The sequence below is a fragment of the Prionailurus viverrinus genome, chromosome A1, assembly GCF_022837055.1.
Source record: "Prionailurus viverrinus isolate Anna chromosome A1, UM_Priviv_1.0, whole genome shotgun sequence".
Classification (NCBI taxonomy): domain Eukaryota; kingdom Metazoa; phylum Chordata; class Mammalia; order Carnivora; family Felidae; genus Prionailurus; species Prionailurus viverrinus.
Window position 1 is genome coordinate 64517411 of NC_062561.1, and position 22449 is coordinate 64539859.

The 22449-nt window shown below is 36.2% G+C and overlaps 1 protein-coding gene across 1 annotated transcript in view; it reads left to right on the forward strand.

Moving 5' to 3' along the window:
* GPC5 (glypican 5) overlaps window positions 1–22449 on the forward strand; it is a 683554-nt gene that overhangs the window by 472901 nt on the left and 188204 nt on the right. The window lies entirely within an intron of this gene.

Below are 22449 nucleotides of genomic sequence, written 5' to 3' on the forward strand. Positions count from 1 at the left end.
CTCGGAAAGCGGGAAGGCTGGAGGACAAAGGGAGGGAGAGCTGCTGAGCCCCCTGACAACAGAGCTCAGTTTGGCGGGGAACAAAGGCGCTCGCCAGTGCCATCTCCCCCGCCCATCCCCCAACCAAAATCCCAAAGAGAACCAGTTCCTGCCAGGGAACTTGCTCGCTCCGTGCAAACACCCAACTCTGTGCTTCTGCGGAGCCAAACCTCCGGCAGCGGATCTGACTCCCTCCCGCTGCCACAGGGCCCCTCCTGAAGTGGATCACCTAAGGAGAAGCGAGCTAAGCCTGCCCCTCCTGCCCCCGTGCACCTTGCCTACCCACCCCAGCTAATACGCCAGATCCCCAGCATCACAAGCCTGGCAGGGTGCAAGTAGCCCAGACGAGCCACGCCACCCCACAGTGAATCCCACCCCTAAGAGAGGGGAAGAGAAGGCACACACCAGTCTGACTGTGGCCCCAGCGGTGGGTTGGGGGCAGACATCAGGTCGGACGGCGGCCCCGCCCACCAACTCCAGTTATACACCACAGCACAGGGGAAGTGCCCTGCAGGTCCTCACCACGCCAGGGCGTATCCAAAATGACCAAGCGGAAGAATTCCCCTCAGAAGAATCTCCAGGAAATAACAACAGCTAATGAGCTGATCAAAAAGGATTTAAATAATATAACAGAAAGTGAATTTAGAATAATAGTCATAAAATTAATCGCTGGGCTTGAAAACAGTATAGAGGACAGCAGAGAATCTCTTGCTACAGAGATCAAGGGACTAAGGAACAGTCACGAGGAGCTGAAAAACGCTTTAAACGAAATGCAAAACAAAATGGAAACCACCACGGCTCGGATTGAAGAGGCAGAGGAGAGAATAGGTGAACTAGAAGATAAAGTTATGGAAAAAGAGGAAGCTGAGAAAAAGAGAGATAAAAAAATGCAGGAATATGAGGGGAAAATTAGAGAACTAAGTGATACACTAAAAAGAAATAATATACGCATAATTGGTATCCCAGAGGAGGAAGAGAGAGGGAAAGGTGCTGAAGGGGTACTGAAGAAATAATAGCTGAGAACTTCCCTGAACTGGGGAAGGAAAAAGGCATTGAAATCCAAGAGGCACAGAGAACTCCCTTAAGACGTAACTTGAATCGATCTTCTGCACGGCATATCATAGTGAAACTGGCAAAATACAAGGATAAAGAGAAAATTCTGAAAGCAGCAAGGGGTAAACGTGCCCTCACATATAAAGGGAGACCTATAAGACTCGTGACTGATCTCTCTTTTGAAACTTGGCAAGCCAGAAAGAATTGGCACGAGATTTTCAGTGTGCTAGAAAGAAAAAATATGCAGCCAAGAATCCTTTATCCAGCAAGTCTGTCATTTAGAATAGAAGGAGAGATAAAGGTCTTCCCAAACAAACAAAAACTGAAGGAATTTGTCACCACGAAACCAGCCCTACAAGAGATCCTAAGGGGGACCCTGTGAGACAAAGTCCCAGAGACATCACTACAAGCATAAAACATACAGACATCACAATGACTCTAAACCCGTATCTTTCTATAATAACACTGAATGTAAATGGATTAAATGCGCCAACCAAAAGACATAGGGTATCAGAATGGATAAAAAAACAAGACCCATCTCTTTGCTGTCTACAAGAGACTCATTTTAGACCTGAGGACACCTTTAGATTGAGAGTGAGGGGATGGAGAACTATTTATCATGCGACTGGAAGCCAAAAGAAAGCTGGAGTAGCCATACTTATATCAGAAAAACTAGACTTTAAATTAAAGGCTGTAACAAGAGATGAAGAAGGACATTATATAATAGTTACAGGGTCTATCCACCAGGAAGAGCTAACAATTATAAATGTCTATGCGCCGAATACCGGAGCCCCCAAATATATAAAACAATTACTCATAAACATAAGCAACCTTATTGATAAGAATGTGGTAATTGCAGGGGACTTTAACACCCCACTAACAGAAATGGATAGATCATCTAGACACATGGTCAATAAAGAAACAAGGGCCCTGAATGAGACATTGGATCAGATGGACTTGACAGATATATTTAGAACTCTGCATCCCAAAGCAACAGAATATACTTTCTTCTCGAGTGCACATGGAACATTCTCCAAGATAGATCATATACTGGGTCACAAAACAGCCCTTCATAAGTTTACCAGAATTGAAATTATACCATGCATACTTTCAGACCACAATGCTATGAAGCTTGAAATCAACCACAGGAAAAAGTCTGGAAAACCTCCAAAAGCATGGAGGTTAAAGAACACCCTATTAACGAATGAATGGGTCAACCAGGCAATTAGAGAAGAAATTAAAAAATATATGGAAACAAACGAAAATGAAAATACAACAATCCAAACGCTTTGGGACGCAGCGAAGGCAGTCCTGAGAGGAAAATACATTGCAATCCAGGCCTATCTCAAGAAGCAAGAAAAATCCCAAATACAAAATCTAACAGCACACCTAAAGGAACTAGAAGCAGAACAGCAAAGGCAGCCTAAACCCAGCAGAAGAAGAGAAATAATAAAGATCAGAGCAGAAATAAACAATATAGAATCTAAAACAACTGTAGAGCAGATCAACGAAACCAAGAGTTGGTTTTTTGAAAAAATAAACAAAATTGACAAACCTCTAGCCAGGCTTCTCAAAAAGAAAAGGGAGATGACCCAAATAGATAAAATCATGAATGAAAATGGAATTATTACAACCAATCCCTCAGAGATACAAACAATTATCAGGAATACTATGAAAAATTATATGCCAAAAAACTGGAAAACCTGGAAGAAATGGACAAATTCCTGAACACCCACACTCTTCCAAAACTCAATCAGGAGGAAATAGAAAGCTTGAACAGACCCATAACCAGCGAAGAAATTGAATCGGTTATCAAAAATCTCCCAACAAATAAGAGTCGAGGACCAGATGGCTTCCCAGGGGAGTTCTACCAGACGTTTAAAGCAGAGATAATACCTATCCTTCTCAAGCTATTCCAAGAAATAGAAAGGTAAGGAAAACTTCCAGACTCATTCTATGAAGCCAGTATTACTTTGATTCCTAAACCAGACAGAGACCCAGTAAAAAAAGAGAATTACAGGCCAATATCCCTGATGAATATGGATGCAAAAGTTCTCAATAAGATACTAGCAAATCGAATTCAATGGCATATAAAAAGAATTATTCACCATGATCAAGTGGGATTCATTCCTGGGATGCAGGGCTGGTTCAACATTCGCAAATCAATCAACGTGATACATCACATTAACAACAAAAAAGAGAAGAACCATATGATCCTGTCAATCGATGCAGAAAAGGCCTTTGACAAAATCCAGCACCCTTTCTTAATAAAAACCCTTGAGAAAGTCGGGATAGAAGGAACATACACATCATAAAAGCCATCTATGAAAAGCCCACAGCTAACATCATCGTCAACGGGGAAAAACTGAGAGCTTTTTCCCTGAGATCAGGAACACGACAGGGATGCCCACTCTCATCGCTGTTGTTTAACATAGTGCTGGAAGTTCTAGCATCAGCAATCAGACAACAAAAGGAAATCAAAGGCATCCAAATTGGCAAAGATGAAGTCAAGCTTTCGCTTTTTGCAGATGACATGATATTATAGATGGAAAATCCGATAGACTCCACCAAAAGTCTGCTAGAACTGATACATGAATTCAGCAAAGTTGCAGGATACAAAATCAATGTACAGAAATCAGTTGCATTCTTATACACTAACAATGAAGCAACAGAAAGACAAATAAAGAAACTGATCCCATTCACAATTGCACCAAGAAGCATAAAATACCTAGGAATAAATCTAACCAAAGATGTAAAGGATCTGTATGCTGAAAACTATAGAAAGCTTATGAAGAAAATTGAAGAAGGTTTAAAGAAATGGAAAGACATTCCCTGCTCATGGATTGGAAAAATAAATATTGTCAAAATGTCAATACTACCCAAAGCTATCTACACATTCAATGCAATCCCAATCAAAATTGCACCAGCATTCTTCTCGAAACTAGAACAAGCCATCCTAAAATTCGTATGGAACCACAAAAGGCCCCGAATAGCCAAAGGAATTTTGAAGAAGAAGCCCAAAGCAGGAGGCATCACAGTCCCAGACTTTAGCCTCTACTACAAAGCTGTAATCATCAAGACAGCATGGTATTGGCACAAAAACAGACACATAGACCAATGGAATAGAATAGAAACCCCAGAACTAGACCCACAAACGTATGGCCAACTCATCTTTGACAAAGCAGGAAAGAACATCCAATGGAAAAAAGACAGTCTTTTTAACAAATGGTGCTGGGAGAACTGGACAGCAACATGCAGAAGGTTGAAGCTAGACCACTTTCTCACACCATTCACAAAAATAAACTCAAAATGGATAAAGGACCTGAATGTGAGACAGGAAACCATCAAAACCTTAGAGGAGAAAGCAGGAAAAGACCTCTCTGACCTCAGCCTTAGCAATCTCTTACTCGACACATCCCCAAAGGCAAGGGAATTTAAAGCAAAAGTGAATTACTGGGACCTTATGAAGATAAAAAGCTTCTGCACAGCAAAGGAAACAACCAACAAAACTAAAAGGCAACCAACGGAATGGGAAAAGATATTTGCAAATGACATATCGGACAAAGGGCTAGTATCCAAAATCTATAAAGAGCTCACCAAACTCCACACCCAAAAAACAAATAACCCAGTGAAGAAATGGGCAGAAAACATGAATAGACACTTCTCTAAAGAAGACATCCGGATGGCCAACAGGCACATGAAAAGATGTTCAGCGTCACTCCTTATCAGGGAAATACAAATCAAAACCACACTCAGGTATCACCTCACGCCAGTCCGAGTGGCCAAAATGAACAAATCAGGAGACTATAGATGCTGGAGAGGATGTGGAGAAACGGGAACCCTCTTGCACTGTTGGTGTTAATGCAAACTGGTGCAGCCGCTCTGGAAAGCAGTGTGGAGGTTCCTCAGAAAATTAAAAATAGACCTACCCTATGACCCAGCAATAGCACTGCTAGGAATTTATCCAAGGGATACAGGAGTACTGATGCATAGGGGCACTTGTACCCCAATGTTCATAGCGGCACTCTCAACAATAGCCAAATTACGGAAAGAGCCTAAATGTCCATCAACTGATGAATGGATAAAGAAATTGTGGTTTATATACGCAATGGAGTACTACACGGCAATGAGAAAAAATAAAATATGGCCTTTTGTAGTAGCGTGGATGGAACTGGAGAGTGTGATGCTAAGTGAAATAAGCCATACAGAGAAAGACAGATACCATATGGTTTCACTCTTATGTGGATCCTGAGAAACTTAACAGGAACCCATGGGAGAGGGGAAGGAAAAAAAAAAAAAAAGAGGTTAGAGTGGGAGACAGCCAAAGCATAAGAGACTGTTAAAAACTAAGAACAAACTGAGGGTTGATGGGGGGTGGGAGGGAGGAGAGGGCGGGTGATGGGTATTGAGGAGGGCACCTTTTGGGATGAGCACTGGGTGTTGTATGGAAACCAATTTGACAATAAATTTCATATATAAAAAAAAATAAAAAATAAAAGTTAATTTAAGATTAAAAAAAAATAAATAAATAGCAAAGTCCCTTTTATTTCAATAGAATTCACTGGCCACAATATTGCAGTATGCTAAAGAGCATGACTTTTGAGTTCCCACAAGGCATATGACTAGATTCCAGCTCTTGTAGATACTAGCTGTATGTCTATAGTCACCTTAATTAACATATTTTGTTATATAATCAAAAAAATAAAAAAATCACAAGTGTGGTAGGATGTAGACAAAGTGAAACTCTCAAACACCACTGGTTGAATGTAATATCATGCAACTACTTTGAGAATTAGATAGTTCTATTAAAGGTTAAGCATAGAGGTACCATACGAGCCAGATATATTACTCCTAGCTGTATACCTAAGAGAAAAGAAAACATGTGTTTACACAAAAACCTGTGCATGAATGTTGATAGCAGTGTAATTCACTCATAATATACAGAAAGTAGAAACAATTCAAATGTTCATCAACTGATGAATGGATAAATAAGATATTATATATCTATAAAATGAAACTTTGTTCAGCAGTTAAAAGGGATTACTATGGATAAATGCTACAACATAGAAGAACCTTGAAAACATGATAAGTAAAAGAAGACACTCACAAAAGATCACATATTGTATGAATCCATTTATATAATAAATATTAATAAGTATATTTCAATATTTTGACATCAATTTTCATTTCTATATAGAACATTATTTTATACTGGCAATAATTTTATGGTATACTGAAGGCTTATCCTACGCAATCCTAACAGTTTTGCAAATACTGTGCTCAATAAAATACATAATTCCTTTTTAATTTTAATATCTGAATGTCTGTAAAGTTTTATCAATTTTCCTCTTTTACTTCCTGATCCACTCAGTCTGATTGCTGCCTCCATCAGTCCACTGAAATTCTCTTGCTAAGGTCACTGATTATCTTTTGTTGTTGTTGTTCAGAATCTAATAGCCTTTTATAGGTTGTTATCTCTCTTGAACATTTGATATCACTTATCTGTGCTATTGACTATATTTTCTTTGTTCTCACTCCTTTGATTTCCTTTCAAGCTTTCTGATCACTCTATCCCAGAATCTTTCTGCCTTTCTTTAATTTCTTTAAATTGAATTCAATGGAAGGGTTTTATAAAGTTAAGGAAATATAAAAAAAAATAACACACAAAAGAGAAGGAAATAGAAAAATGATGAGACATTAGAATTTCACTCCAGAAGATCCAAGTAATAAGAATTTCAGAGAAAATAACCAAACTAATAGAAGAAATTTATCAAATACCATTTTTTTTTCAAAAGTAAGGAATCATGACTCCAAATGGAACCCACCAAGGATCCATCACAATCAATGAAACATACACCACACACAAATAATTGTGAAACTGCTGAATATTGAAGAGAAGATATCAAAATCTTCCAGTGAAAGAAATAAATATATATATGTGTGTGTGTCTATATATATGTATACATATATATATATATGTGTGTGTGTAATGCATACAAAGATAGGGTTAGATTTATAGTTGCTTATCAACAGGAATCCTAGACAAAAATGCAAAAGGAATACTTTCTAATTATAAAGCAACTGATTTCTGGCCTGAAATTCTATACCCAGCTAAACTAGCAGTCAACCATGAAGATAAAAAGATTTTCAGATAGGTAAGGATGCACATATACATATTTTATTATGCTTTTTGTAGAAAGCTCTTGGCAATGGGAGTAATAAATAAGAATATATGGGGTTTAGGAAACTAAACATCAGATTGAAAACATCAGAACAGGGAAAAAGGTGGCTGTAGAAGGGAATTTTATAAGCTAAAAAGGAAAAAAATAGTAACTTAAAGTGATATGTTGGGGTCACCTGGGTAGCTCAGTCGGTTAAGTGTCCGACTTTGGCTCAGGTCATGATCTTGTGGTTTGTGAGTTCGAGCCGCATGTCGGGCTCTGTGCTGACAGCTCGGAGCCTGGAGTCTGCTTCAGATTCTGTGTCTCCTTCTCTCTCTGCCCCTCCCCAACTTGTGCTCTGTCTCTCTCTGTCCATCAAAAATAAATAAATGTAAAAAGGTGAGATGTTGGAATGTATGGAAAAGATATTACTAAGTGTTTGACAGATCTGCTAAAGCATTTGAGAAAAAAACAGGGTAGATACATAGAGAGATGTGATAGATTCAAGGCAATTGATAGATACCATGACAATTATAGATTATAGGGGAAAATTTTACAGAAAAAATATAATCATAATAAGATATTGCTCTGAAGTAAATAGTAGATTTGTAGATACAACTATTACATTAATAAAAACCTTGCTAAAACTATATTAGTTGGATGGGAAAAAGAAATGGGGAGTTGGTGGTATAACATAGAAAATCGGTAAATATTGCCAAGAATTGACATTCAAGAAACAGAAAAACTGCCTATTTACTACAAGTTATGTAGATATGTAAGGTTAATACCAGAAAAATCCATCAGTTTGATTACTACTGCTTACAGGAGCAGGAAACATGGCATATAAAGTGCTTGGGCTTAGGAATGCTATTTTTTCTTAACATAGACCTTTTGGTACTACTCAGTTTTCTATTAGATATGTTTATTACTCTGATAAATATAAACATGATTTTAAAAATGAAAGAGAAACTCTACATCAGAATTTATATGGACCTGCTTGATCTCATCTTCCATGTCTCAAGGCTCATTAGCTAGTTACTCCCGTTTTCTACACAAACCTGACATCTAATCTCCCCACAGATGTACTCCTTAATGTTTCAGTTTTTTTCAACTGTTACTTCTAGGTGTTTCATCCTGTCTTAAAAACAAGAGAAAACAAAACAAATTGTTGTAGTTTTTAATTGCAACAAAACAATTGTACCTATTTTTTCCTTTGTAACTCCTGGTTACCCATCATGTGTCAGTTTTTTTCTGACAAAGAATCTGTGTGCTCCTGTGTTCTCCTTGGCACTCTCTGACTTACGAGAATACTTGTTTAGAAAAGAAAAATCAAGGAATTAAAAAACTGGGGTATTGGATGGTATTGACTGTGGCCTCTTTCTCTGTATCCAAATATCTTGGTTAGTCTGCTATTTTTTTTATTATTTCTGACCCTAACCTTTGTCTTCCTATTCTGACTCTAGTGTTTTGGGCTTATCACACAAACATTGCTAATTTTTTAGCTTAAACTAGGCTGATCTTCGTGCTGGTAAAATGAGAAACCTTTCCTCTACCTTTTCTGCATGTTAATTCAAGTTCATAGTTCAAACACCCTCACTGAACTCTGAATTCCTAGGGTCATAATAGTTTATAAGGCTTCCCAAACAGCCCAGCTTTTCTCCTCTTACTATTCACAGTTTTCTGGGCCATGTACAGTCCTCTCCTGGCAATGGCCAGAAGTTGACTCCAAATACCCCAAAGTTTAGCATGCAGAAAATAATTCACCTGATTTTCTGAAGCACTCTTAGGCCACACATAAATTTTAACTGGCTTATGTGTACTCTCAGCTTTCTGCAGGTATGTTGAGAGTCTGTAGTGGCAGACTCAGTAACTGTACTCTGTAATTACTTAACTATCATTTTATGAATGTGGTTTGAAGATGTAATCCATCAGTGCAGAGGAGTTTCAGGATATATTTCTTGCAGTTCAGAAGCACTTAACCAGATGGCCCCCTATAGTTTTGGAGCAGTTAATGCACCTTGAAAGTAGGCTGACAGTAGCAGAATATGGTCATGGGGGATTGACAGGAAAGTCTCTTAGGCACAGGGTATTGCAGTAGTGAAATAAATACTCCAAAGAGATTTATTAAAAACTAAACTAAGTAAAAGTCCTATTTGTAAAATTAAAATATGAATTATAATAACCTTAAGAACTATGATAACTCTTATGAATATAAGTTCTGCATTTATTATGTATTTCACATTGCTATAATGGAAGCTTAATCAGTTTCATTAGAAATAAAACAAATCATGAGTTTTATAGGAATGAGTGTGAATAGGCATTTATATACCTTTTACAAGTCAGGTCGGTTACTCTTTCTGAAAATGATCATTTTGAAATTTTATATCTGGAAATTTATTATCAAACAAGGCCTGAAACTCATTAAACAGATGGTGAAATCTAATTTAAGTTCCTTTAACATTCCTTTTCTTTCTGTCTTATCAAAGCAAATGAGCTTGTCGTCTGTTAATTATAAAAGTCAAATCTGAATCTATTAGATATATATGTAACAAAACAAGATAGTTGCTAAATTTACTCGATCCTAGTGACTTTCTATTGTACACATTCATTTTTAAGTTAACGATAAGAAGATCTTTTCACGGTTTTTGTAAAAGAATCACATTATCAGAAAAGTTTACATTTCTAGAAAATAAATATGTTCTTAAGGCCCTTAATAAAGCTTGAAGACCTAATTTTTAGAAATGTTTAAATATTTGATTTGCACCCATTAAAATGTATAGAGTTTAAATTTCATAATTCCGCATCTTAGAAAATGTGGAAACATGCCTCAAGCCTATCAAAGTGAGTTATTTATATACCTAAATTCTGATGTAAGCAACAATATTGTGTTTTTTATTTTAATTGATAAATATTGAGTAGCAAAATTATCATATTTCATCCAAGGACACAAAACTCATTTTCCATGTCTGTTTCTCAAATATACTCATAACTAGAGTATTTGTCATGTTTCTATGCTAATTCATTAAAGTGTCATGTTTCACCCATTCATAAAATACCTTTTTATCTGACACTTTAAAATGTATTGCAAACCTATAAATGCATTTCTTGAGTTTGTAATAACAAAAATATTGAGAATATTATCCATTTAAAACAAGCCTTTATGTAGATCATCATTTATGATGCCTTTGACTATAATCTCCATCATGTCATGGGATATACCTGTTATTTTCTCATTGTGACTAGCAGAGTGCAGGGAAAGATAAGAAATGTTTAATATATACCTACTGAATAAATAAATGAAATTTATAATTAAGTCGATCACTATGTGTAAAATTTAAATGGAACAGGAAAATGCATCTTCCCAATTATCGTTTTAATAGAGACTATTTAAAATCAATCTAATTACAAATACTATGCTTTCAATCTTAAATTATAACTTTAAAATTCTTCTTCTATTTTATTTTATTCATCCATATATTCATTCATTCACTGAACAAACACCAATTTCCTCACTAGGTTCCAGGTATGTTAATAATACAGGGAGTAAAAAATATGATTAAATGAGGGCATTGATGAGAGTGAATATATTATAGAAACAATACCTATAGCAATTATGATGTGGTATGCTTCTGAGTAAGTAGGTGAGAGAAGGCTGACAGAAGACTGATACTATCTCTTTACTTTATTCAGCTAATGTTATTGAAGTTTTATTATGGATCAGGAAATTTCCGAAATAGTAGGTTCACAAAATTGAGTAAGACCACATTTGCTTATAGTAAAACATTTATTTCCATAATAAAAAGATAAAGGGATTCACTTTGTAGATTTTATACTAAGATTTCTGATCTAGCTTCGCAGAATTAGTCACAATTTTAAGAACCTAGAAGGCATTTAATTGAGAGTGAATATAAAGCAAATTACCAGAGGACATTTAATGAAATACTGCGGTACAACTTTCTTCAATTAGAACACAGTTCTAGTTTATTTTAAAGATATTATAACTTGCACACAGTAGATGTAATGACTGAATAACAAAAATGCTCAACAACACCTTCGTAGCAGTTAGGCTATTGTCACAATAATTTTGTGTTAAGAAACCATGCAAAATTTACTGAGATATACCAATAAGCATTTTTTTTCTTGTTCACGAACCTGTGGTCAGCTACAAGTCACCTGATACAGGCCATGCTTGGTTGGGATTTGCTTAAAGTCCAGATCTGATGTAGATGTTGGTCATCCTGCTGAGATCACAGAACCAAAAGCATGTTGTTATGGTAGAAGTCAAAAGCACAAGCCCATCTGTGCAAAAACATGCCACCTTTTTCTGTGTTTGTTCCTCTAAGATATCCGTTTGGCCAAAGCAAAGTCAGACAGGAAATACTAAAGCCAAGCAATGGAAACGTATATCCTCCTCCAGGGATACAGATGGGGAGAGAGTAAACAATTGCTCAAAAATGATCTTATCTACCAAAATCTTCTTGAAGAGTTAAAAATAATAATATCATGACATTGTTTTCATTTGTGTGAATAAGGCTTTGCATAAGCACAGTGCAATATAAAAATACTATTTAAACTCTTCCTCTATATTCATAACATTGCTACATATTTTCCACTTTGAGTATATTTTTATAAGCCTTCTTTGCACCAATCTGAAAACTTTGTATTTCAATTTGATCAGGAAAGGCACATCAACTTAAATCATCATATAAAATATTTCTCCGTATTTTGAATGTTTTGTGCTATTGTTAATGTTTTGTAGAGAAAACTTGAACTGATAGAATTTATTGCTAAGTTAGATACTGATTTATTTTGATGAACTACAAAAATCAGAATAAATTTCTAACAGAGAAATTACACTTGAAATACTAGTCTTAGCTCCAAAGGAGATTGGATTTTTATGTTAAACATTTGGATTGTAATTGTTTTGTTGGGATTGGTTTATTAAAGTATAATTAGTAACATTATCAGCAGAAAAAACATGCTGTGCTATAATTAAATCATTTAATCATTTCTTGATGACTTAATATTCTAGATTTCTCAATTCATTCAAGTAGATAAGAGTTCTCTGTAAATACAATTTATTATCGATAGTTTGCTTTTCTAGAAATGCTTGAAAATTTAGAATTCTGCCTTAACATTGTTAACAAGATGCCATTCTGATATTGATGCATTATGTTTATCTATAAAACGTGAAACAGGACAGAAATATAGGATGATCAGAACATTTGCAACCTGTTTGCCTTTGCAATTATCAGTAGTAGAATTCCTTTTCTGTCTTTTGTAAAATAGAGAGGATTTTGGAAATGTAAAAGTTCCAGGTTCAATCTAGGAAGAACTACTTTTATACTGCTGTTATGTTACAGGATACCAGTGCTTTCAAACATAATTTTTGTTTCTTGCGTTCCATGCTTAGAATTTGTTCAACCAAGCCAGATATTAAAACTAATAATATAGGACACTGAGTAATGCATGGAATTGTGGAATCATTATATTGTACACTTGAAACTAATATAACACTGTATGTTAGTTATAGTACAATTAAAAAGTCTTAAAAATAAATACATACATAAACTAGTAGTATAGAGAAGCAGTTGGGATCTCCTCATTCTTCCCAACCCATGAAATCTGTCACTGGATTGAGGAGATGGAAATACAGCCAGTTGGACTATGGATTCTTTGCTAATGATTATATATCTTCTTTTAAGAAGATTCCTCAATGGGCAAGAATATGAAAGCATGCAGAGAAATACTTGAGTTATCTTGAGTTATCTAAAGCATATCTAAAGCATATCCCTAGCAAACTCGATAGGTAGATCCATTTAAGTGAGACAAGCTCAAACTGATTTTGCACATAAGTGCATATATAAGTTATGTGTACACACACACATATCTGTATACTCTCAATCAGCTTTCAGTTACTAAACTGTTAAGCTGAACTGAATGATCATTCTAATGTTTTTAAGAAACATGTTAACCTGGCACACAGACTGTCTTAATAAGAAGAATAACAAACGACTTGTTCTTAATACTTCCTTACATAGCGTGTCACCTACTTTCTTCCCCATGATGTCCCCCACTAAACTGGTCTCTAAACATCTGTCCCACTCAGAGACACTAGTTGATATTGTTGTTGTAAAGGACTTCAATAAGCATTTATTTTACCTATTTTTATCCTAATGTAATTTTCATATCATAGTCCCATTGGATCAAGCAGTAGGAGTTACATGGAATATCTCTATATGACATCATAAAGAAAGGAAAGTTGTATTTGGAAAGTGATCAAGTTGATAGTGTCCCTCAACTGACCAAGGGCCATGAATTATGTTTCAGTATAGGAGGGCTGGAGTAAGGAGTTCTAAAAGTTTGTTTGCTTGTTTGTTCGTTTTGGCAGCCAACAAATGGTCACATCGCGTGTTTCAGGGTTCCAAAGGATCCTCATGGTGGTGCAAATGCAGGACAAGAGGAGACACTTAATTGTGCTCTAGGCCTTAAAAGGAGGCCAGAGCAGGAGTTCCAGAAGTTAAGGAAGGCAACCTGTGGAAGTAGGCACCCAGGGAATCCAGAAATCTCTCCTCAGTCCCCATATCCCTGAACTTCCAGGAATCTACATCCTATTCTCCTTTAGTGAAATATCACTCATGGTCACAGCAATATCAGAAAAGAATTTGGAAAGACAGTCAACATTGGCTAAATGGAAGGACTCATAGTCATAGCATGCTTGAGATCTGAGGAGCAAGGAGGAGAGATACAAAGAGGAAACATAGTGAAAGCTAGAATGAAGGACAAGGGGCATAATGCTAACTAATTTCTTAAATTTTACTACAAAGAAATAGTAATATTTCACAGATTGTCTTCTCAACACCAATTTCACAAATGTAAATACTTGAAATTTTTCTTCTCAGTCCTTTTCCACTACAGGTAAGTCCAGAGGAGGGCAGCTGGAATTCAGTTTCCACTATCACACTCATTCAGTCCTTTTCCAAAGGGTCCAGAAATCCTTCTTGAGTTCAGTAGGCTTCAGAGTTTTTCTTATGGCTCTGGCAATCTCAACTTAGATCTGATTCCCTCCAACCTTACTCTTCCATACTCACCTGGACTTTTTTGGTGTTAGTAGACTGCATGTGCTATTATTTTAGCAACAATGATATAGTGAGTAATTTCAACTTTTAGTGTTAAATAATTATGAGTTTTATTTCCTTATCTAAAATATTTATAAGAATGTAAGAATTTCAAGTCAAATGGTCTCTAAAGTAGGGGGAAAAAACCCATATTATGGATATGTCTTTCAAAGAACAGAACTGTACTATTTGTTTTTAAAAATGAATTTACTTTGTGTCCTTCTAGAGTTTCAGCTGGATTGTCTGCTATAGTAGAGAGAGTCTATCAACAATAATCTTAATTTTCTTTTTTTTTTTTTGAGGATTTCAAAATTAAAATTGGCACTAATCCACCAATTCATTCTTTTCTCTTTATTGGATGAGTGCACATAGATTGCTTTATCTATATCTTAATTTTCGACATAAACTTTCAACAGAATCTTTCATGCTTCATCGCTGTGTAAGCAGATGTGATTTTTATTTTTTTCCTTTTCATTGAACAGTTACTTCATTTGAAATTTATCGCTTGATTTAATTTAACTTTTTTCGATGGCGGATACATCTGTTGCTACCTCTGTTTGGTTGTCATTTTAATGGGTTGCTAGAAGCTGTGACCAAAATAGTTATGCATTTCCCTGCCTTCCTGCTATCCCTTTATTCTTTGTTTCATGTCTGTTTATTTTCAAGAAGTGGAATTGGCATATTGTCATAGATTTGCTTTTTGCCTCTCCAAAAGTCTTTTCCATAATTATTTTTATTTATACCTTTGGAAACATTTTATGATTTAACTTTACATAAAACACCCAAATTCCATTAGAACTTCTTCAGTTTCCAAAGCATGCTGGCGTACGTTGTTTAATAGTTATTACAAAATGATCTTTTGGGGCAATAAATTTTGATATGTAAGGACAATTCCCAAATGTAATTTAAAGGTGATAAACTAGTCGTTAATGACCTAGAATTAATGTGCATTTATCATTTTAATCTGCATAAAAGTTTAAGAAGACTATGTATTCAGGATTAGTTACATAATTTTCAAGCCTCAGTGTGAAATGAAAATTTAGGAAATTGAAATCTCTTATTTCAAAAGTTACTAAGGATTCTGAAGAGATCCTACAATAGCAGGTGCACAGGCTTTAATAAGCAGGTCACATGCCCATGAAGCCAGCCCTGAGTGTGTTTTTTTAGGCTCAACATTTGGTTTGCAAGCAAGTCTTTAAATTGAGAAAACCAACACTGAAGAACATTTTTACAAGAATGTTTTAAAAGTTATATAATAATATTAGAACTGTAGAAATGAAAGACATCAAGATCACATATCCAACCTAAATTCAAAGCATGGAATTCTTACATGAACTCTCTGATATTACTTGCCTTTTGGACCTGATATTCCATCCATGGGTCCACTTTTGAATGATTCTAGATAAAATTTCTATCTTATTTTAGCCTAAAATCTAACTTTTGTAAAGTCTAAATACTGTCCCAAGTTCTTCCCTAATAAACAATTAAGATAACTATATTTTCTATTCCATTAGGTAGAACCATATGAAATTGTCAATATTGAGCCTTTTCTGGCCTCTAAAAAAGGTAGTTTTATGTGTTTTCACCTAAGACATAGCAGCTCACTAAATATATGTAAGCAGGGACCATATGGCCACCATCCCCCATTACCAAACCCATATACATACCCTTTCCAAAAACCCTAGCAAGTCCTCTCTGCCTCAGACTAATCACTCTTTGACTCTTCACTATTATTCATATGAAAAAATTTCTAGACCCTTTAACATGTTGGTTGAGTGACTCTAACAATTAGGTTTATTAATTTTCCTCTTACAGTTTGACATTCTTTATTGAAACGAATGCGTCAAATGTGACTAAGGAATCCTTCTGATAATGTCCTATCTTCCATTTTCTAACGTGTTCTCTCCCATTAATTTTTGAATTAAAAATATAGAAGTTTCTGTGGAGAATTCTAGTTCTTCCCACTTCTGAGATCTGAGAGACATTCTTTAAATGGGCTCTCATAAACCTATTTGACATGGTGGGCAATAAACTCAATATTATCAGTATAATGATTACAGTGTTGAGTTCTATTGAGTTCTCTTAACTTCTGTTAAGTTCGTGTATACCATCAAAAAGCAAATCAGTAAAAAAAATTCTATTACAGACCATGGTCTAAATATGTAATTTTCTGATGATTTCAACTGAGACAAAAATAACATTGATGTGATGTAGAGCATTAGATCTGCTAAAGATTTCTACCAGTAAGTTTTATTTGGAAGTCCAACACGAAAAAACTCTAGCTGACATGGAACTGTTCTCTTCATTTGAGCTCTATATTAATCCCACTGTGTTGGCCCCAATACCCCTTCCCACGTCTCCCCCCCCCCAAAAAAAAACCCAAAACTAAAAAAAAACAAAACAAAGTGCATTAAATCTGAATTCTCAGTGGCTTAAATGAATCATTGTTTATTTGTTGCTCATATAAAGTTCAACATTGGTCAGGCTACCCTCTTCCATCTGTAAACTCTAGCACTCATCACACAAAACTTTGAGGCAGAAGAAGAGAGAGTATAGAAGTGAGGTAGGGATTTTTTCCAGCCTCAGTCCCAATGGGGTACATGTCACTTTAATGCATAGTCTGTTTGTCAGATATTTTCACATGATCCCAACATAACTGGAAGTCCTTGAAATATGTGGAAGTGCACGAATATTTGGTGAGCATGAAATCCCTGTCATGGACTCTCTTCTGCTTTCTCAGATGCCCCCTGACTCTTCTCCACAGGAACTCTGAATGCTGTACATAGCTTGATATAAAAACACTGATCTCAAGGGATGGTGTCCCTATGCTGCAAGCAGTTCTCAAGGAAATATTATTCCCTGATACCAAACTTTCCTTAAGATATTGGCTGTAAAGAATCCAGTGTTTTATTTTTTGAAAGAGAGTGGAATACAAAAATTTTGTGTAACAACAAAATGAGAGAGTTGTGTCCTTTGACACATTGCCTAGTGTGAGGGAGGGATGATGTTCTCTTTTTGAAAGTTGGGTCTTTCAAGGATATGACTGAATGGATGGCAGACTCAGGAGAAACATGAGCATGTCCAAGATCTCCTCTGAAAGATTTCTGGGTCTTCCCTAATGAAGGAGTGTGTCCAGAAAAGCTAAGACCTCAAGAGCAGAGATAGTGCCCTATTCAGCTTTGACTCTTTCACATGTTGTCCTGAATCTGACACCTCCTGTGTTTTAAACTAAGTTTGGTTCACTTGAAACAAAATCTTCAGCTGCCTGGTTGAAAGTTTCAGAGAAGGCCCCAAAACTCAACACTTCCAGAATTTGTCCCTTTTCTCTGAATCTCGTTCTTCCTTCGGCATTTCCAGTTTTTATTACAGATGACACAATCATTTGGGCTTAACATTTTGGAGTCTCTGTTGGGTTGTGAATATTCTTTTGTCTTTCAGTAATCATATGGCAAGGATTGTTGCTTCTGATTTATGCCTTTCTCTCAATTTTATATCTGCAAACTAAGCCATTCACATAGTAACTCACAACTCACCTTTTATAATGGTCTCCTAGCCTCCAAACTCTTCTCTTCCAACTGATAGGTCGGCTAGAACCGTGTCTTCTTAAAGCAGACTTTAGACCACATTTCTCTAAGTAAGTTCCTGTAATACCCAAAATAAAAGTTTTTAGTAGATGCTGCCCATGGGGAAACAGAGATAGAAATTTGTTTAGTAAATAACTTCATAAAATTTAGGTTAAATACAGTTGGATAGAGTTTGCTTTTTTGCATTGCTATGTTAATATATACCAGAAATCTCTAAAAATGCTTTGCATATGCAGAACTTCTATAATATATTTAACAAAAGAAGCCATTTTCTTAGAAGTATTCTTTCAGAGTTACATTGACCAAACTTTCAGAGATTCCCCATTATCAATAGAATCACATCCAGGCTTAGAGGACTTTTCTATTCTGTTCTCTCATCATTTCTTCACAGGTCCTTTTTGCTCAGACCTGTTTGCTGCACTCAACTTGTGTATCTTCTATTCTATGTTTTGGTTCTTACTGTTGGTTTTATGTGGAATCCCCTGCAACCCACTTCACAGTTTGTCTTTTGAAAATCTGAAACTTGGGGCTCCTGGGTGGCTCAGTTGGTTAAGTGTCCAACTTTTGGTTTCTGCTCACATCATGATCTCACAGTTTGGGAGTTCGAGCCCCACATTGGGCTTTGCACTGATAGCTCGGAACCTGCTTAAGATTCTTTCTCTCTTCCTCTCCCTCTGCCTCTCCCCTGCTTGCTCTCTCTCTTTCAAAATAAATAAACAAAAAAAATCCAAAATTCATTTATCATGAATAAATCATCCCCTTCTCTGCTGAGATTTATTGAAACTTCCCTGTCCTTACATATCCTAGTCAGAAGTAATATCTACAAAGAGTGTTTCCATGTAAGAGTTCTACTTTAATGGAATATTTACCATGTATGCAATAAATTACCAGGTATTTACATGCACCATTTTAATCATCTCATTCATTTATATAAGAAATATGAATCAACCCATTGTATGGATTGAAAAATACTGAGACATACACAGTTAATGCCATGTATGCAAGTTTTCTCAGCTATTTAAAGGATATAGAAATACCGCCTAAACTTCCTTGAGTTGTTTACACTATATTCCATATCACTTTGTGTTTATTTCTTTTGTAGCTCCTAATGTGTTTGTTCTACCATGTATCACAGTAATTTATAGCTAGAGGCCATTCACATTAGAATGCAAGCTATATGAAGACAGATGCTATGTCTCATTAGATGTATAACTATAATTGTTGTTACATAGCTGAATACATAGTAATTTGAATTTGGTTAATTCTGTTACATTAACTGCCCTTGTGATGTTTTATTTGCTTCTGTATGATGTACCATTTTTTTCATGTTAAAATATCTCTGGGAACAAGGTTATATTATGTCACTAGTTGTATCTATGGCCTCCCAAATGCCTGTATTGGGCTTCCCATAGACTCTCTTCTTGACACTCTTGCTCTAGGGATAAGCTTTAGGATTTCAAGTTTATGAAGGAATTTATTTTAAAAACTAACAAAAATCACCTCCCAGCCTATGTCAGTTTACCAACAAGTAGGAGATTTTCTAGGTCTGTACCAAAGTGAACAAAATCAGACAGAGGTTATAGGAGAGGTCAGCAGTAATCCAGAGGCAGAACTTTAAAAATAGTTAATTGAAGGCATTTTTACATGTGCCTTGCTCTGGGAGCAGAAGTTAGTACTATAAAGAATGGGTTAGGTATCAAGAAAGGCTCAAAAGTACTTTTCTTTTGTAGGCTCAGGCATGACCCTGAGCAGTTATGCATTGCAGATTGCTCTCTCAATTATCATCTTGAGAGTAATATTTGCTTTTAAATACATATTTTAATGTAACTGTATTCTGTGACTGATGTTCACTGTCTGAGAGTCACTGAAAATAGGAGTGCTTCATTTTTATCTTAAAAACTGGGTGTCTTCCAAGGTCAAACTTGGGATTTAAGTTTTATTTCAAAACAGACTAGATGGCAGCTGAGGAATTTACACTGGGCAAGCACTATCCCCTTTTTGGTCCATAAACACTAAGGGTGTCCAAGAAATGATTTAGGTTATTAAATGATGTGCTTGATCCTCCTCACTCACTAGGAAAAATAAAGATCGAATGTTGAGAGGCTGCATATTCTTTGTAGAAGAATACACTATCCCTCAACTCCTTAAAGTTTCAGGATCACATGTCACTTCAAGCTGCTATCAGGGGCACTATTCCAGAAGCCACAACTGTTGACCAGAGGTCTATAAGGTTCTTGTCTCCAGACAATTTATGGAAATTCTTGAGAAATGTATCAGTGGATTAAATTCTGTTCTTCTTACTGCTTTTAACTCATCACAGTGATCTTGGCAATAGAAGAGTACTTCATTCTGTAGGGCAACTTTTGTCATCTCCGATCAGACTTTTCTAGAATAATGTTACTCTGCGTTTGTGCCTTTGTCCCAAGTAAAAACACAGGCTTTTCTCTTAGTTCCTCAAAGCAGATTTAATGCCATGCTCTAATATTGTTATTATATTCTCCAGGGTTTAACTACACCCATGAGAATACTTTAGATGATGTCTTCCAATTCCCATTCCAAAGAATAAAGGTATTAAGGTCATCCTCTTCTATAGTTACAATAACCTGTACAAAAGCAACTTTAAGCACTAAAATAATAGTTACCTTTTCTGTTATTAGCCAGAGAGGATTATCACCTCCCTGTCTCAAATCTTTTCATTTTAGGATGAGATGATCATTTACCCTTCTTCATTCAAAAGTCTCATTGATGTGTGTTTTTCCCAAAGAAACAAATTGTCACCTCTTCCCATCAGATTAATTCATTTTATCAAGAACAAAATATATTTTACTCTTCTTTGACAAGGATTGTTGAAAATTCAGTGTAGGAGGGGTGGTGGATAGGAATCAAGTGATAACACATGATTACAGCTAGGTTGTGTATTATGATGAAAGGGGACATGGTATTATAAGGTGCTAGCACTCACTGAGGAAGTCATCTGGCCTGAAAAATAGGTAGTGGTTTATTAGGCAAAAAATAAAGTGGCATAGAATGAAAACACCAGAAAAAATGGGAGAGAAGGAGAGAGAGAGACAGTAGGTGCATGTAGTGTGCGGTAAGTGTGGGGCAATAATGACTGAGGGCAAAGCAGCGTGAAATGAGCTCAGAGCACATGGTGAGGAATGGGCAGGATGGTAGTGGAAGCAGGCGGGAGTGGAGCCACACAGGGCCTGGTAGTAGATGATAAATGGCTTATGTGTATCGAAGAATAAAAGTCATACGAGGTTTTTTTTTGTTTGTTTTTTCAATATCTGAAGTTTATTGTCTCATACGAGGTTTTAAGTTGAGGCATATGTTAACTAGATTTGAATTGGAAAAAAAAAATCCAGCAGGCAGTAGGTAGAGTAGATTACATGGAAGCTAAGGAAACCTGAGAATTTAGTGGATTCTGGCAGCCATTGTAACAGTATGATGGACTGGCAGCCATTCATAACAGTATTGTGGAGTAGGATAGCGGGGTGGGGGGGGGGTTGTGGACAGAGATAGGTGGTCATGAAAGCCGTGTCAGAGATAAACTTGTCTAAATTGATCATTTGGTCCTGAGAAGGGTGGGATGGTGTGACAGGTGTAGCTCCTAGGTATTTGGCCTACACAACTAGAATGATGGTGGTAGAGTTTTCCAAAATACAAATCAATGGAACAAAACTAATACATGTAAAGGAGCATTCGTTTACTTTAAAAAAAATTTTGTTAATGTTTATTTATTTTTGAGAGACAGAGCGTGAGTGTGGGAGGGGCAGAGAGAGAGGGAGACATAGAATCCAAAGCAGGTTCCAGGCTCTGAGCTGTCAGCAAAGAGCCTGACACGGGGCTCAAATCCATGAACTGTGAGATTGTGACCTGAGCCGAAGTCAGATGCTTGACCGACTGAGCCACCCATGTGCCCCATGTTTACTGTTGACTATATGAAGTTTGGAAAGGTTTTTAGAGTTGGCATCAAGTAGAAAATTGATTTTGCTTGTTTAAGTTTCAAAGGATACATCTGAGTTAGAGATACAGACTGTGTCATTATCAACCTATGTAGATACTAGAGTTCATAGTTGTGGATAAAATTTCCAAAGAAATAACATGAAGTGATAAGAGAATTGGGTGTAGGACTGAGTGCTGAGGAAGAAACCCAACATGTAATATGGCTAACTAGAGAAGGATAAGCCTCCGCAGAGAAGCAGAAACATCAACCAAAGATTCAAGGTGAATTTAGAATTTCTCTGCCAGAAAAAAAGAAAGAACAAAAAATGGTCTGACTCATCTATCTGTCTACTTATCAATCTATCTAAACAAATATTCATGTCATGACCACAGTGTTCCATGTACTGTTCTAAATACTTGGCAAACGTTATGTTACTTCATTTGAAGTAACATTCTCCCTATTTCCTACCCCTGTCTCTCCCTCCCTATGCCAACAGATTTTAGTCATCTAGGTATAAAAGTTTTAAATGTAATGGAAATTATATTAAC